Genomic DNA, 12,612 nt, shown 5'->3' with positions numbered 1-12,612 from the left:
GTTTTGGCTCGGAGTACGCTGTCAGTATTTGTACTTTAGCATCTCGCATGAGTGTGAATGTTAACATGACAGCATGCTTACCATGTAGCTATGTGCTTATGTGATATTCCTGCCTGAATGCCTGTGGGTGAAGGTTGGATTGCTTGAGTTGGAACAACTCGTTGAAATCCGTATTTTAGCCTACTTGCGAGTAGCAAATTTCAAACCATTTTTCGAATAAACGGATATGCAATGCTTTGTTCCAAATTAGGCGATCTAGTCTATACTTTTGTGTTGTGCGCATCACATAGTAAGATTAGCTAATTAATCGGAATAAGAACACATAACGTTTTCAAAACTAGATATCATTGTTAGTAGAGGCCGATCTTCGGATTGGGCGAGCGGTGGTGCTCATAGCTGACCTTCCCCAATCGTACCCAAGTTCCCGAGCCGAGGCAACTTTGGTGATGACGGACACGTGGCCTTAGGCAAACGAGTCAGGGTTTCCTAAATTCCGCCATAAAAAAATATTTAGGTGGCGACTCTGTATCTGGCAAAGCAGTCCATGTTTGACACTTCTTTCTAAAAATCTATTTTCTCAAAACGATTTGCTGGATTTGGACTCTTTGGTGATTTGTCAATCTCACATTGCACATTGTGAGATCAGATTAAGAACTGTGACAATTTGAGTCCGAATTGTAGTAAACCCACAACCGAACAGAACGGGGATTCATTCCTCCCGGGACGTTGGGGGACGTCTACACCTAGCTCCTGACAAAATAGGACAGGGAAACCCTACCCCAACATAGGGGTGTTTTTGGCTCTTATTTGCATGATATTTGCTGTCAGAGTGTGTCTCTACTTGGTTGTGTGTATCAGTTTGCAAGTTCGGGTATCAGGCCTACGGGCATCAGTATTTTGAGAATTGGTTATATCTACGGGTATCAGATTCAGTTTTGGGCCAGTAATTTGGGGAACAGTGATCAGTGGTCGAATACAGTTATTCAGCTATGCTTATGTTTGTTCTGGTGAAATTGGGATGAGATGCTACCTGTTTTCTCTTTCAGTTCAGAGATTCGGTTCAGGGCAACCGGTGTTCTCCTTCGCTTAGGCAGGGCAGAAAAGGTCCATTCAAGGCTCACTGGTTCATCAGATCCGTCAGCCACCAGTCACATCACCTCTGTTCAGTTTAGTAGACTCACGATGACACAAAATTCAGAAGAAATTATGGTCATGGCAACGACACTAAACCAGGGAATCACCATGCAGGGTGAGACTGGTGCTGACATGCCACACTCGCCCAAGTCACCTGCCGCACATCCAATCTGGGAACTCCAGCTATTCCAAACCTGTAAGCCCACCACTTTTGAGCTAATGGAAATGATCGACGATCTTCAGAGGTTTGTGGCTGATCTAGCCTTCGGAATGTCGGCTCCATCGTCGATCATATCACATCCTGGGAACTTCATGCCGAAAGAGCCCCCGCTACTGGGGCGAATTGTAATTGAACTTAGCCAACCTGAAGCCATCCCAAGTTTCGGCAATAACATGTCGACAACAACTGGGCTCTGCTCTGATATAGCAGCCCAAACCTTCGACCAAGCTGAGTCGAGAGGTAAGAACAAGGTGGGGGCAAACACTGATCCGTATGAACAACTTCTGCATGCTGTTGAGGCTTTGAAAGCCGGGGGACTGAACAAACAACAAGTGCTCACGGTTGTTGCAAAAACTATGAATGACACTTTCCCCACTCAGACCGAGGGCAGTTCAAGCCAAGGGAAAAATCGAGAGAAGGGTCATCATACCAGAACCATTCCCTCCAACCCTAATTCTGCACCCAGAAAAAATTAGCAAGCCAAGCCTGTACCTGCCGATCCTTTTGCTAGTGTATCCAGTAAAAATGCACAAAACTCGAAGTATTTGCCCCGAGGTCATAGGGACTTTCATGCCCTCTACATGCCTTTGTCCAAGGCGCTTCAGATCCTTGCTGAAAAGGGGCATCGTAAACCTCTCGAGCCACGACCTCTCCCTAGTCGTCTTCCACCTAGCCATGATGCTACCTAGTACTGTGCATACCATCAACAAATTGGTAATACCACTGGCAATTGCTTCCGTCTTCGCCACGAGGTACAAGATTTCTTTGACAACGGGGTTGTCCTCACACCAAGCTCAGCAAAGTCCATCGTCACTAGATCAATGAATCTGGAGGATAATGCGATGTGATCAGAGAATGAACCACCTGCGGGTGGTGCCCAGTTTACTTCAGATGTGGCTTGTGGCACACACTGTTTTGAGCATTTGTGAATGCTGGTTTTTGTAGTTTCTAACTTGGGTGTTGAGTCAATTCTGTGGTTTTGTTTTGAGCCTGTCTCTTTGTTTTGAGTCAGTCTTTTTGATTAAGGGTCCGTCCTGTCATATCGAGTCAGTCCTGTTGTACAGAAGTCGAGTGATTCCGGGGGTGTCACCTCGGATATCACTATTTGGTTTTGCGTTTATCTTTTCGCTTTCTTTTGAGTCTGTTTCTGTCATGGAGCCAGTTACACCAGCAGATTTGAATGAAACAGCAGTAATTTTCACACTCTTGCGTTTGCTTCTGCCTTGCGCCAGTTGTGCCAGAAGTCTTGAATGAAACGGCAGTCCATTTCACCTGCTTTTCTGCGTCTTTAAATCATTGCATTGACCTAAGCTTTTCCAAACTTTTTGAACACTGTGATGAAAACGACGAGGAAGGAATTCCTCGGGATTTGCAAAAATTTGATCAATTGAGAAAAAGAGAGGCGTGCTAAGTCCTTAATGAATGAGATCATGCTTGTTAGTGTGAGTAGTGAGAAGGATCCTAGCTTGTTAGTGTGGTTAAGAGCATTTGGAACACGTTCCAATGCTTGAACCATTCCGAAACACCGAGATACGTCCCTATGTTTCTCTTTCATTCTGAAACACCGGGATACGTCCCTATGTTTCGTGCTCTCTGGTTAAGAGCATTTGGAATACGTTCCAATGCTCATACCATTTCGAAACACTGGGATACGTCCCTATGTTTCTCTCTTTTCGGTTTGGAGCATTTGGAATATGTCCCTACGTTTCTCCTTTTGTTCCTTCCTCGCACGATTTCAGCGTGTTTGGAACTGTTTACCTCTTCTCACGAATTCAGCGTCGTTAGAGTTTGTTCCTTCCTCACACGATTTCAGCGTGTTTGGAATTGTTTACCTCTTCTCAAGAATTCAGTGTGGTTAGAGTTGTTCCTTCCTCACACGATTGTAGCGTGTTTGGAATTGTTTACCTCTTCTCACGAATTTAGCGTGGTTAGAGTTTGTTCCTTCCTCACACGATTTCAGCGTGTTTGGAATTGTTTACCTCTTCTCATGAATTCAGCGTGGTTAGAGTTTGTTCCTTCCTCACACGATTTCAGCGTGTTTGGAATTGTTTACCTCTTCTCGCGAATTCAGCGTGGTTAGAGTTTGTTCCTTCCTCACACGATTTCAACGTGTTTGGAATTGTTTACCTCTTCTCACGAATTCAGCGTGGTTAGGGTTTGTTCCTTCCTCACACAATTTCATTGTGTTTGGAATTTTATCTCAAGTTGCGTTGTATACGCGCCTGATTGTTGGTTTTTTCCTCTTCTCGTGATTCCAGCACGGTTGGAGTATATCATCCTCCTGCACCTGTTAGTGCATTGTTCGCGCTATTTTGCGCATCCTCCTGCACCTGTTAGTGCATTGTCCGCGCTATCTTGCGCACCTTACCTGCACTTGTTAGTGTTCCGCATTGTTATGCGTCACACTTAGGTTACATTGTCTTGCATCCCTTCCGCGTTGTTATGCGTCGCGCTTGGGTTGCATTATCATGCACCCCTAACTTGCGCTGTTACGCTTTTTAAGTGCGTTGTTTCGCACCCCCCTTTAACTTGCGCTGTTACGCTTGTTACTTGCGTTGTCTCGCATGTTTTATTTGCGTTGTTTCGCATTCCTATAACCTCTGTTGTCTCGCATGTTTTATTTGCGTTGTTTCGCATTCCTATAACCTGCGTTGTCTCACATGTTTTTTTTGCGTTGTTTCGCATTCCTATAACCTGCGTTGTTTCGCATGTTCTAACTTACGTTGTTTCGCATTTCTCATTACTTGCGCTGTTACGCACTTCATCTATCTTGCGCTGTTACGCATGTCTTACTTGCACTGTTATGCATGTCTACTTTTTTAACTTGCATTGTCACGCATGTTTTATTTGTTTTACTTGCACCGTTACGGATGTCTTACTTGTTCTATCTTGCACTGTTACGCATATTTTCTTTGCGCTGTTACGCATGTTCCACCCACGTTGTCTCGCATCCTCAGGATTGCATTGTCTTGCACCCCTTCACTGGCGTTGTCATGCACTTTTCACTTGCATTGTTATGCATGTTTCTAACGATATTGTACCAGTTGAGTCTCTTTCTTTTACAGGCACGATATTGTATGTACGGTTCATTTGAAGCTGATGTGACCAAACGAACCCGACGGTATTGTATTCACTCCACGTGAGACGTGGTGAGAATTTCATAATTTTCTTTCATCTTTCTGTTGAAATATGTAAGACTGTTATTCACTTGCTTAAAACTGTCGCATTTATGTTGTATATAATTGCTTCGTTACAACTCTCTTTGCATAATCATAAGTTATGCTTTTGCATCATGCATGTCATTTGCAATTTGCACCAGCCTACGGGCACATCTCTGCATGGTTATATTGATTATTTGCCTGAGTCTTCGGCCTTGTCAAAAATGGGCCGTCTCTGGGCTTTGACATTCACTCCTGTCACTTTGTGGCTTTCGAGTTCTGTCAAAGAGGGGCAACTGTAGATACCCCATTTTGACCGTCCTCAAGACTTGGTTGTGCTTGCAGGTACACCTAACAATTAGTTCGATTGCTCGCCAAGTACTCGACTTTCACGGCGGAACGTCACAGGTTTGAACTTTCCAAACCCTGTATCCTTCCTATCCCATTTTTGGACCTTGTATTGGCCCTTTCTGCATGCTTTGTGGAAGGCACTGTCGGCCCCTTTTTGGCCTTGCCGGCCATGCCTTTGCCACTGCCGGCCATTGATGATGCCTGCCGGCCATCAATGAGCCACTGCCGGCCACCACTGATGGCCGCCAGACCCCCTGTCTCAGCAGGTTTCACACCAGATCTTTTGAGCCAACTGGTTTTCACTCCTCTCCTCTCCATACACGTGTATAGAGGGATGAAGCTCTTGCCAAGCTTGTATAACAAGCTTCTTCTTGTATTCTTCTATATAAGGAAGGAGCCTTCTTCTATATTAGAGGTTGAAGAAAGTTTTGACGGAGTTGTATCTCTCTCTCTCTCTATATATTTCTCACCCTCTCTCTCTCTATATTGCATAGAATAGTGCACTAAAGTCCATTTTTCTTGCACTTTTTCACTATAACACATAGAGATACACCACCATCTTTGAGCTGAGGTTCTTGAGGGGGTTACTTGAGCTCTGAAACTTGGTTTTTGGCCCCTGAGATTGCAGGTTTCGAAATTGGTCTTCAAGGGTGAGTTTCTTCCCATTTTTAGCATTTATTTGTACCTTAGTTTGGCCATCGTTGCATATTGTTTTAGGCCTTTATTTCAACTGAAAAAAATTCTGTATTTAAGTGGTTTTGAAGTTTGTTTAAGGTCTTTTTGGTGCTAGGGGTGTACAACCCTCTTGTATGCTTTGTTTGGCCTTGTTTTGAGCCATGCTTTAAGGCCTTTGAGCTAGGCTTTGTTTGGCCTTTTAGCCACTGAAATCCAGTTTATTTTTAGTGGTAGGCATATGGTTTTGAGGTCTCAAATCAGAGAGGGTGGCCCATTCTCTTCTTGTTTTGTTTGCTTGTATTATTGGCCTATCAAAGGAGCATGTATCCCTTTACTCTTGAGGCCTGGTTTAGGCACTTTTTTTGTGACTTTTAGGACCTGGCTTGACTCTGTCCATGGTTAGTTTGGTCATATTTTGCATGCTTCTTATATGTGTAGTGTAATCCCATTTGTGGCTCATCAAAGTAGCATGTTTGCCTAGCTTATGTTGAGTCCATTTCAGCATGTTTTGGTGATGTTTTGCCATGACATAACTCTGTGTAAAGTGGGTTCGGTCATCTTTTGCATGCTCCATATACTTGTAGAACAAATCTTGCTTACTAGCTTTTTGTGCATGATGTTTTGACTCATCATTCTAGCATGTTTTGGCTTTGCTCCAACATGATTTTGTTCTTATTTTGGGCTATTTTAGGACTATTTTGGGCTGCCATGGTCATATCACTTATGCTTTGTATAGCTATAGCATAAATGCTTTGGCTAGCCTTGGGTTTTGAGGCCCCTACCATGCCATGCATGTGATGTTTCCATGCTTTTCCATCATTTCGAATGTTATTTCAGTCCATGAAATGTGGTCATACACCTGCATTGCACATGCTTTCAATGCCTTGGAGAGTTTGTGTTTTATGCCTCATGAATGGATCATTGTGCATGCCTCTATGCTTAGGTCCTTAGGTTACCATCTCAGTGGGTTTTTGGGGTTATTATGCCATGATATAACTCTGATTTTTGTTGGTTGAGTCATCCCATGCTTGGTCTTAATAGGTGTAGTGTAATCCACCTTATTTGCCTTGTATGCATCATGCCTCATGCTCACCATGCTAGCTTGTTTTGGCTTACTTCCATGCATGTTTTAGTATCACTTTAACATGTTTTAGGACTGTTTTGAGCTTCCTTTGCCATATCCTTCATGCTTTGTATAGCTGTAGTGCAATTGGCCTCGCTAGCTTTGTGTTTTGATGCTTCATGCATGCTATGTTTAAGCTATTTAGATGATTTGGCAACATTTAATGCTTCATTTCAGAGCATGTAGCATTGCCATATTCCCACTTCATTCATGCTTTAAGTGTCTTTGAGTGTTGTGCATTATTGCCTAGTTTATGGCTTAGCTTGTATGCTTGTGTGCCTAGGTATTTGAGTCTTCATCTCAGCATGTTTAAGTCTTTGTTTAGATCTAATTAAGCTCTATCCATGCTTAATTCATGCACTTGTGCCATGTATTGCATGCCCCCCCCCCTTTGTGTTACTCTTTGCTAGCTTTCATGCCTTAGGACCCTTGCATGCCATACTTGTGTCGTTTGAATGATTTGGCATCATTTTTTACTTAATTTCAGTGCACTTAGTGTTGTTACACTTGCACATTTGTCACTCCTTAAGCACTCTAGAGAGTTGTGCTCTTAGGCCTCTTTGATGAGCCATTGCATTTTGCATGCTTGTCTTGCATGTTGTTCTATGCTTGCTCCATCTTTACATGTTGTCGCATGCTAGTTCCATTACATGTTGTTGCATGTTTATTACACTGCATTTTGCATGCTTAAGTCATATTGCATGATTGCATGTTCAAGTTAGCATTGTGTATGCCATCCTTGCATTGCATTGTTAATTGGATTAAGTGTTAATCCGAGCAGGAGAAACGAGGGATGATTCATACTTCAAGTGATGAGACGTGTCTCAATTCTCGGTCGCCGACGTTCTTGATTATCCATGATAGAGTTCTAGGCACTTATGTGTTTATTTGTGCATTCATTTCACATTGATTTGCACAAGTTGGATCTTTGGCCATCATGCATCGAGATGCGTGATTTATGGTCGTGGATCCAACTATGCCTCCCCCTTGATGTTTTGAGGTGATATGGGGTGGCATAGTGCGTACATACCCTTAGGAGACCCTCCATTTTCTCTATTTTGTGCTCTGCTGCAGTTTGGTGTCACTGCACATCAGTGGCCAGCAGTGCCCTACAAATGGCCGGCACCTCCACATCAGCGGCCGGTAGTGCCCTACAGATGGCCGGCACCTCCTCATCCTTGGTCGGCATGTGGTCGGCAGCATCTCCCCATGGCCGGCAGGCCGCTGATGCATTCCCCAGACTGGTTTTGGTAAGGTTCAGCAGGAATTTCTTGAGGACACCCTGCAGACAGAGCCTCTAAAGAGCAATTGGAGAGCTTACCGGGACAGGAACCGAGCATGCATGTTCACCTTTTTCAACTTGCCGAGGCAGCATTGTTTTAATTGCTTACTTGTTAGTTAGAATTTGGTTTCGTAGTTAGTTAATTAATTTGTTAATTAATTAAGTTTTGTAATAATTAGTTGTAGCTAGTTATTCAATTCGGTTGTGTAATAATTAATTAGCTTGTTAATTAGTTAATTAGTTCGCATGTATTATTCATTCGGACCCTCCGTCGAGAGGGGCGAATTTTGTAATAAGTGTATGTGCGTGTGTGCATGTCTTCCAACCCCATTTTTTTTCCCTTTTACTTAACCGCGTACGATGGTTAGTTCCAGGTTATTTTCAATTAGCATCCTTATGCTATGCATGTTTGCATCATTCATTCGTATTGCATGCACTGGGCTCGGCGCATCATACTAGCTGCATCGTATTTCAATTGCAAGTTGAATACATATATCAATTATCGCATCTCATATGCCATCTTAGAATAGCCGAGCCTATTTCTAGTTACATTTTGCATGTGTCACATTAGCCATCTTAACATGAACTAGGATCATGCATTGATTACTAACTAGTTCTTTATTTTGGCTCGGAGTACACTGTAAGTGTTTATGCTTTAGCATCCAGCATGTGTGTGAGTGTTAACATAACAGCATGCTTGCCATGTGACTAATTGCTTATGTGATATGACTGCCTGAATGCCTGTGGGTGAAGGTTGGATTACCTGAATTGGAATAATTTATTGAAATCCGTGATTTAGCCCACTTGCGAGTAGCAAACTTCAAACCGTTTTCAAACAAACGAATATGCAATGTTTTGTTCCAAATTAGGCGATCTAGTCTATACTTGTGTGTTGTGCGCATCACATAGTAAGATTAGCTAATTAACCGGAATAAGAACACATGTGTTTTCAAAAACGAGATATCATGTTTAGTACAGGCCGATCTTTGATCGGATGAACGGGGGTGCTCATAGATGACCTTCCCCAATTGTACCCAAGTTCCCGAGCCGAGGCAACTTTGGTGATGACAGACATGTGGACTTAGGCACGAGTCAGGGTTTCCTAAATTCCCCCCAAAATAAAATATTTAGGTGGCGACTCTATATCTGGCAAAGCAGTCCATGTTTGGCACTTCTTTCTCAAAAATCAGTTTTCCAAAACGATTTGCCGGATTTGCACTCTTTGGTGATTTATCGGCCTTGCATTGCACTTTGTGAGACTAGATTCAGAACCATGACATTTGAGTCCGAATTGTAGCATGAGGCCCTCGGGGCGCGTCTACACTATTGTGTCGAGCTTTGAACGATAATTTCATAGATTCAAAGATTTTAACAGGACATTTCAAAGGCACGAGAGTTTTCCTGCATCGCATTCCATTAAAGGCTCCGGAAAACTTAAAACTTCCATTTGAAATGACTTGCACACAATTTCTAGTTCGCCTTAGTTTTGCTTTGACGATAAATAAATCACAAGGTCAAACAATTCCACATGTGGGAATTTACCTTCCGGATCATGTATTTAGTCATGGACAACTATATGTTGCTTTATCTCGAGGGGTGTCAGATCAGACAACAAAAGTCTTGGTTAAAAAGGGTTCAGTTAATAATGTAGAATGAGCATATACCCGTAATGTAGTCTACAAAGATGTTTTGTTACCAAATTATTGATACATGAGGTATGCACTAAGTATGTTCTTATTGAGCTTATATTATGTCATTTCTTAAATCTACAATTAATATATTTATAATATATCTTCATATAATTATTGATTGTAGGAATACTTGAAAAAATAAAGCTACTTCAGCTTTGGGAGAATTATCAAGAGGAGGCAAATATGGTTGCAGATAAGAAAGTTAAAAATCAGGTATTGGCTTCACTTATGTTCAAAAAATCATGTTTGTAAAATTTTTGAATGAGAATCTGACAATATTCGCATATATTTTGAGTTTGACTATACCTTCTAAATTAATGTAGGTCAAACAGTTCTCTATATATAGTCTTGGATGGAAGGTCTCTATTAAAGTTGAGAAAAAACAATTGGGAAAATTAATTGTGCGAGAGCTTTTGAGGCAACGACAACTTCGGTATGATAATGTATTTGTGGCATTTTATATGAATAATTTCAATATGTTACATTTACTAATAGTTATTGTAATCTTTTTACAGAAATCATATCATATCTAATAGAGCAAGTATATGCAGCGAAGACAATATGGACATATATGTGGTAAAAAATCATGTCGTATGAACTTTACTGCTGTGCTGCATATATTCATATTTGTGAATTTACAAATTAATTTTAGATTTTATAAATTTGTCAAACAATCAACTTACAAGGAAGTGAGATATTTTTCCTCAGTTTTATAGGCAACAATGATACAAAAATTGAAAGCTTACAAATATATGTGCAACGTTGTTACAAGGTGTTAGTAATGGGCGCCCATGTGGCATGACCATTTAAATTTAAATTTGATCCTTATCCAAATAGGTTTTGAATTTGAATTCAAACCTATTTAGGATAACCACTCAAGATACAGATGTTATCAGTTTTAACTGATATGGATAGATATTATAATATATTATATATCTGATATATGGTTATGGGTAATCCAAGTGAGAAACAACGTATAGTCTGTTTCTACCCATATATTGACTCTCTCCCAAAAACACAACGATCAAGTCTTTGCACTGTGATTTTGTGTGGGTGATATTCAATCTGTGATATCACTCCACTGCTGGGTTGATTTATCAGTTTTCTGGAAGCACGTGATTTATCCAAGAAGGTTCTATCATCAAGAAGGTATGATCTGATTATTTTATCCGCTGCATATTCTGTGTTTTTAGTTTACACAAGGTAATCTACTTATAGGTTTCTATGTATAACAAAAGTTACGTACTTCATTTTTTGTCAATTCCATCTTATTTTTTGTAATTTAATGTTGTCATAGATCTATGGCAAAAATTGCATCAAAACAATTTGAAGAGATTATTGAACGTGACATTTGATATGGACTATGTCAATTTATGTCAATATGTAAGTTTTTAATTTTTTTATTTTATTTATAAAAAATTAACAAAATAATTACCTTTTGTATCTGTATACATAATAAGCCAATTATAAAACCAATGTTATTATTGTAGTCTATTAGTTAAAATATGCATATGTATAATTATGACTCACTTTAAAAACGTAAAATTTTAATTTAATCAATATATATTATTAGCAAACTAATTTTTACATATATCTATTTTTTTTTTTTTTTGCAGGATCTCTGGTCTCATGTTACCAAATTTAGATTTCATATGAAGTTTTATTGTACAGGTTTTTTTAGTTAAGATTTTTTAAACGATGTGTACATATTTTAATGTGCATATATTTTATCTATCAAATATATTAATATTGCATTTTTCATTGTACATAATTATTCATATGATTTACATGTATATTATTAGAAAAAATAATATCAAATTCATATCATAATTCTAAACGAATTTGCACACGCACCGTATATGCCCGGCCGCTAGTATATATATATATATATATTTTATTTCAATTTAGAATTTTTCTTAGTATGGTCGCGGATTCGGATGTTGTTTAGAGATGAATTGATATCAATTTCTAAATTTGTTTAATTACATTATCATTATGATTATAATTATTTTGTGGTGGATCATTCTATTTAAACTTGTGAAAACAAATTAAATTACTTTTCAATTTTAATCTTGTGAAAGCCGCTTGGTAAGTTTTGAGTTTTAATTATTAAATCTGAACATAAATTTAATATTTTTAATTCCTATTTAATTATGTTAATAGCGAGAGCCACCTTTAGTCTATTCAAATTATTTTATATTCCAATCTCAATCGGTGAAGTATTTTAAATTATTAAGGTTTGTTTTAAGAAGAAAAAAATACTAATTTATTGACTTATTTGAATCACATTATCTCTCTACTTTTTGTATTTTTTTTTTTAAAAAAAAATTCAAAAAATGCCAATAAGATGGCTTTTTTTACTTCTCAAAACAAGCCAAAATTTCATTTATTTTGGACCCAATTTACTAAATTATAACTCATTTGTAACCACTTATTATTGTTGTTGTTATTATTATCAATATTATTTCTTTTATTACCATGAGAATGTTACAAATATTTATAATTTATAATATTAAAGACATATATTTAATAGGAAGAAAAATATACGTTTTGTCACTTATACTACAAAATGTTTTAGTGTTATTAAAATATATTTTTAAATGATATATATATATATATATATATAATATAGGGTTAATTACAAGATAAATTTTAGAATTTTGCATGTTTTTCAATTTAAATTCCAGAATTTCAATTTCGACAAATTAAACTCTAAAATTTCGTCAGTGTTTCAATTTGAGTTTTAATTATTAAATCTGAACATAAATTTAATATTTTTAATTCCTATTGAATTAATTAACTTGTTCACATTTAATTATGTTAATAGCCCGAGCCACCTTTAGTCTATTCAAATTATTTTATATTCCAATCTCAATTGGTAAATTATTTTAAATTATTAAGGTTTGTTTTAAGAAGAAAAAAAACTAAGTGATTGGCTTATTTGGATCACATTACTTCTCTATTTTTAATTTTTTTTT

At 38.6% G+C, this 12,612-nt stretch overlaps 1 long non-coding RNA gene across 1 annotated transcript in view; it reads left to right on the top strand.

Annotated features, from left to right (window-relative positions):
- The window catches only part of LOC114322113 (uncharacterized), a 59,911-nt gene extending 48,525 nt beyond the window's left edge, over positions 1-11,386 (top strand). The window contains exons 2-5 of the long non-coding RNA XR_014366698.1: positions 9,759-9,847; positions 9,958-10,067; positions 10,150-11,017; positions 11,251-11,386. This is a non-coding gene — a long non-coding RNA (uncharacterized LOC114322113). The remainder of the gene's footprint in view (positions 1-9,758; positions 9,848-9,957; positions 10,068-10,149; positions 11,018-11,250) is intronic.
- Positions 11,387-12,612: the final 1,226 nt, after the last annotated feature.

The sequence above is a fragment of the Camellia sinensis genome, chromosome 4 (assembly GCF_055761805.1).
Source record: "Camellia sinensis isolate YWXY chromosome 4, ASM5576180v1, whole genome shotgun sequence".
NCBI lineage: Eukaryota > Viridiplantae > Streptophyta > Magnoliopsida > Ericales > Theaceae > Camellia > Camellia sinensis.
The sequence above is the reverse complement of the archived record's forward strand: the minus strand, read 5'-3'. Positions and strand labels throughout refer to the sequence as shown.